Raw genomic sequence first — 6000 nt, 5'->3', positions numbered from 1 at the left:
ATGCTGGCTTTGAGGGCTGGCGTGATGTGGCCACAGGCCAAGGAATGCCAGCAGCCAACAGAAGCTGGAAGAGAAAGGCAACAAGTCCTTCCATATGGTGTCCAGAGGGGGCGGCGTGGCCCTGCCCATGCCTGGATTTTGGCTCAGAGGTACTGAATTCAGACTTTCTGGCCTTCAGAACTGTTAGAAAATATATTTCTGTTGTTTTAAGCCATCCAGTTTTTGGTAATTTGTTACAGCAGCCAAAGGAAAAGAATACAGGGGATGTTGAGACATCAGGCCAATCATGGAGAAAGACTCGTGACTCACCACAACTGCTTTAGGTTCTACTAAACAGACTAAGCTGCAGTAGACCTAGAACCTGGATTCACATTTTTTATTCCCTTTTGAGGAAGGCTGAGCTTCTTCTGTCATCCAGATCACAATACAAAATGGATTTGGATTGAAATATCTATTATGAACCTGGGATTTTACGTAAGTAAAGCTACAATTGAATATCTTTTTGATACAAAAGGGATGAGAAAAGGGGCCACGTCAGAATATTAAACTAGATAAGATCCTATCCATGAGTCACATAATTTTGTAGTGAACCACATTTTAGCTTATTAATAAAGTTATGTAAGCATTTGAAAGAAATACCATTCTTAAAATATAACTTAAATTTCCAGGTACATATTTTGCATGATAAAAGGAGTAGTTTTCGAGAAGAGAAAAAAAATAAGGACAATTCAGATGGGTAATTCTTTGGATATTTTGGGACATAATTGGGGAAATGATTTTCTTTTGGTGGTATTCATCAGTTGTGAGCTCTGAAATAGAACCATAGAACCAGTGAGCCTTTTTTTTTTTTTTTTTTGATAGAGAGTCTTGCTCTGTTGCAAGGCTGGAGTACAGTGGCACGATCTCGGCTCACTGCAACCTCCACTCCCGGGTTCAAGCGATTCTCCTGCCTCAGCCTCCCGAGTAGCTGGGACTACAGGCATGTGCCACCAAGCCCAGTTAATGTTTGCGTTTTTAGTAGAGACGGGGTTTCACCACGTTGGCCAGGATGGTCTCAATCTCCTGACCTCAAAATCCACTCGCCTCAGCCTCCCAAAGTGCTGGGATGACAGGCATGAGCCACTGCGCCCGACCATAACCAGTGAGCTTTTATCCTAAGGGGGGAAAAATTAACAAAGAACAAAAACAAAAGTAGTACCCCACTTTCAAAATGATAGTTCATTCCTAGCATGCTGAGAGCACTCTAGGTACGTAAAATGTTATCCAATTATTTTAAACAAAATAGAAGAAAGAGCAAACATTTATACTCCCCCTTCAAAAGTGCATTCTGTAAGTCTGGCTCTGGAAAAATACATGAGAAATCTCAGAACCTGCTTCTTTACTCCAGAACTTTGTTCTTTAAAGACCAAGATTACATTCTCAATTAGAAAACTGCAATTTGGTTCCATCACATCCTGACTACTACCGTGTAGTTTTGTCTGTTCTTTCATTTCCCCCTTCCCCATTCCTTTATTGTACATAAAGTAACTGGTATATGTGCACAAGCATTTTGCATTTTTTTTTCAACTAAACAGTCAATGGTATGTTTTGATTGACATCAAGTGGAGACAGGATGGGGAAAAATACTGATTCTGTGAAAATACCCCCTTTCTCCATTAGTGGCATGCTCATTCAGGTCTTATCTTTATATTTCAGTAAATTATTTTGCTCTTTTAACAACAACAACAACAAAATCCTTGCATACCTTGTTCAATTGGAGAATTTTAATGTTTTTCGTTTATCACTGTAAAACCAAGGACAATTTTATAACTTTTTTGTATGTAGCTGTTACAATGTAGGGCAATCTGTCTTTAAGTAAGGATGAATTACCCTAAAACAAAAAGAATCCTAGATAGTTTTCCCTTCAAGTCAAGCATCTTGTTGTTTAAATAAACTTCTTAAAAAAAAACTAATGGGATTATAAAATGCAGGACAGAAGGGAAGTGAGTGAGCAAAGAAGGGAGACCATTTATGAAGCTGCTATAAAATTTGGAATAATAGTAATGATGGTCTAAACTAGGGTGGGAGCCAGAAAGGATGACCCTAAAGAGCTAGACTCTTTAAGGCTTAACAACTATGTAGAAGTAGTAGGCAAGTAAGAAGTTGTCAAAATGAATGTTAAATAGACTTTAAACTTGTGTAATTGAGAGGATTTAATAGAAATTTGGAAACTAAAAAGAGCTGCTGATTAGGGCGGGGAAGAAATTACTAGGGGCTGAGCATAGTGTCTCATGTCTGTAATCCTAGCACTTTGGGAGGCTGAGGCAGATGGATGGCTTGAGCTCAGGAGTTCAAGACCAGCTTGGGCAACATGGCCAAATCCCATCTCTGCAAAAAAATGCAAAAATTAGTCAGGTGTCGGGGTGCATGCCCATAATTCCAGCTATTTGGTGGGGACTGAGGCAGGAGGATCACTTGAACCTGGGAGGTAGAGGCTGCAGTGAGCCGAGATCGCGCCACTGCACTCCAGCCTGTATGACAAAGTGATACTCTGTCTCAAACAAAACAAAACAAAACAAAACAAGAAAACCAAACCAAAGAAAGAAATTATTATGTTAAATTTCAACAGTAATTTGAAACTTAGTTTGTCTAGTTCGGTGAAGACTAGTTTAGAGGGCTGGAAAGAACGCGCGTATCATTCTTGAGAACCTACTACGGGTCTGGTACATTATCTCATTTAATCCTCATCCAAATTTTGTAAGATGGATATTACTAGCTACTATTTATCAATGAAGACACAGACTCAGGCTAAATGTACTGCCATTGACTCACAGATACTTAGCTATGGAACTGAGGAAGCAAATCTGTCTGACTTGGTGAATCATCCACCAAGAATATAACATTGAAGTCACAGAGTTGGATGAAATATCTAAAGGGTAACAAGGAAGGTTGTGGATATATAATTAGAAACAATTTTTTTTCAAGTTAAGAGTAATAATTAGTATGGTCAGAAAAGATTTTGACAGAGAGTAGGAAGTGAACTAATATAATTACATATTCAGGTCTTCATTTAAGAACACCCTTTCTTAGACAGGCAATCTGGCTTGAATTCTACTATAGGCAAATTATTTAATTTCTCTGAGCCTACATCCTTTCTTATGGTATGGGGATAATAATCCTCCTTGTAAGGGTTTTCTCTCTCTCTCTTTCTCTCTCTCTTTTTGAGAATGAAATGATAAGCTGAACGTGAATGTGTCTGGCACAGATTTTGTTGTGACAGGTGCTCAATCCATCTGCTGAAAGTACAAGGTATACATGAAAAGGAAGTGCGCAAACCCCAAAGTACAGTCTGGAAGATTTTATGAAAAGAAACTGCTTACCTCTTTTAGTTTTCTTCTGATTTGTTTTTTGTTTTCTTCAAAGTTGAATTATAGCATATATTTCTGATTAAGGTTTTCAGTTAGTTGTATTTGGTACTTAAATATCTGACTGCACTGTACAGTCTCACTAGAACAATAAACTTTTTAAAATTTAAAACTGTAAGGTCCAGCAACAAGATAAAGAAAGAACACAATGGAGATTCATAACACTCGTTCTCCATACCCTTTGCTATCGTTGAGTAATAATAGCCAGGTTCTGATCCGGAAACCTCATTTTTGCTTTCAGGATAATGTAAGTATATACAGATATTAGAAACTTCACTTTGTGTCACTGTACATAGATATAAAGGCAGCCTCACTTCTGCATGCAAAAGAAACAATCAACAAAGTGAAGAGACAACTACAGAATGGGAGAATGTATTTTCATAGACCAGATAAGGAGTTACATTCCAAATATACAAGGAATCCAAGCAACTCAATAGCAATAAAATAACCTGATTAAAATATGGGTAAAGGGGTTGAGCGCAGCGGCTCACATCTCTAATCCCAGCACTTTGGGAGGCTGAGGCAGGTGGATTACCAGAGGTCAGGAGTTCAAAACTAACCTGGCTAACACAGTGAAACCAAACCTCTACTAAAAATACAAAAATTAGCCGGGCATGGTGGCGTGTGCCTGTAGTCCCAGCTACTCAGGAGGCTGAGGCAAAAGAAGTGCTTGAACCTGGGATGGGGAGGTTGTAGTGAGCCACAGAACTCCACCCTGGGCAACAGAGTGAGACTCTGTCTCAAAATATAAAAATAAAAATAAAAATAAATAAAAAAAAGGTAAAACACTTCAATGGATATTTCTCAAAAAAAGACATACACATGGCCAACAGGCATATGAAAAAATGATCAACATCACTAATAATCAGGAAAATGCAAATCAAAACCACAATGAGATAACACCTCACATGTTAGAATGACTATAGTTAATAATACTATATTGCACACTTGAAATTTGCTAAGAAAGTAGATCTTAAATATTCTCACCACACACACACAAGGTAACTGGATATTACCTTGCATATGCTAATTTGCTTGATTGTGGTAATCATCTCACGGTGTATACATACATCAAAACATCATATTGTACAGCTTAAAACTGTATATTTTTTACTTGTCAATAGTATCTCAGTAAAGCTGTTGGAGGGGGGAGACAATCTCAAAGGGTTATAAGATATATCCTAAACTAAGTTTCTCCAAAGAAGGGTGTGTACATTCTAAGTGGTGTGCAAGACAACACATCGGGATGTAGGAGGAAGACATAATTCACTTTCATGTTTTTAATCTAACAAATGAAGTTACCAACAAATTATAAATGGATTGACACTAATGCTCTCACACATTCAGACATTATCACAGATGGCCGTGCACAGTGCGTGGGAAATACCCTGAGAGAACAGTGAGAATTCTACAGCATACAGGAAGACAGGGCCCCTAATTTGTTCATGGGCTTGTTCACTTTAAGAATAATGTGATGCAGTATATGATTCATGTATTATTAAATATTTGTTATGTTATTTAGTTTTAACCAGCATAACTACCACAAATGAATAAACAGCTTAAAAACACTCCTCCCAAGAAACCACAGGTTGAATATAATACCAGTAATGGAAGCACAAACCAACAAAATAAAATAATAAGCACTGGCACTTCTACTCCTTTGCCAGCTTCATTAGGAATCAAAAATTATAATTTAATCAGATCTGGTAATGTCATTTCTCCCCATTAAAAATTATCAAGATTGGCCCGGCGCGGTGGCTCAAGCCTGTAATCCCAGCACTTTGGGAGGCCGAGACGGGTGGATCACGAGGTCAGGAGATCGAGACCATCCTGGCTAACACGGTGAAACCCCGTCTCTACTAAAAAATACAAAAATCTAGCCGGGTGAGGTGGCGGGCGCCTGTAGTCCCAGCTACTCGGGAGGCTGAGGCAGGAGAATGGCGTAAACCCGGGAGGCGGAGCTTGCAGTGAGCTGAGATCCGGCCACTGCACTCCAGCCCGGGCAACAGAGCGAGACTCTGTCTCAAAAAAAATAAAAAATAAAAAAATTATCAAGATTATTTGAAAAATCAATGACATCCACTATTGCCCTAAATATATTTTTGTGTCTTGAGATATCAGCTGTTGATCATGGCACTATTATAATTAGCAAAGTACTTAAAAATATATTATCTTCATCATGACCTTCTAAAATTTTTTATTTACATATTAGTATTTTAGTAGTATGTTTATGGGGGAACATTTAAACTTTTTTAACAATAAGAGTTTGCAATAAAAAAAAGTCTTAGATGATTTTCCAAAACACATTTACCTTTATGGTATTCTATAGATTTGCAATTTATGAATGTAATGAAAGGTTTTTTTTACATTAATATCACAGAAATGGAAATGAGAATGATAGCTGCCAGGCAATCAGGAGAGAGGGGAATGAAGAGTTCTTGTTTAATGGTGATAGTTGTAGTTTTCAGAGAAAAAGAAAAAGAGTTACGCAGATGGATGGTGGTGGTGGCTGCACAACACTGTGAATTTAATACCACTGAACCATATACTTTAAAATAGTTAAGATGATAAATTTTATGTTATGTGTATTTTATCA

Source organism: Rhinopithecus roxellana, chromosome 14 (genome assembly GCF_007565055.1).
Source record: "Rhinopithecus roxellana isolate Shanxi Qingling chromosome 14, ASM756505v1, whole genome shotgun sequence".
Taxonomy (NCBI): domain Eukaryota; kingdom Metazoa; phylum Chordata; class Mammalia; order Primates; family Cercopithecidae; genus Rhinopithecus; species Rhinopithecus roxellana.
Note: the sequence above shows the minus strand (reverse complement) of the source record.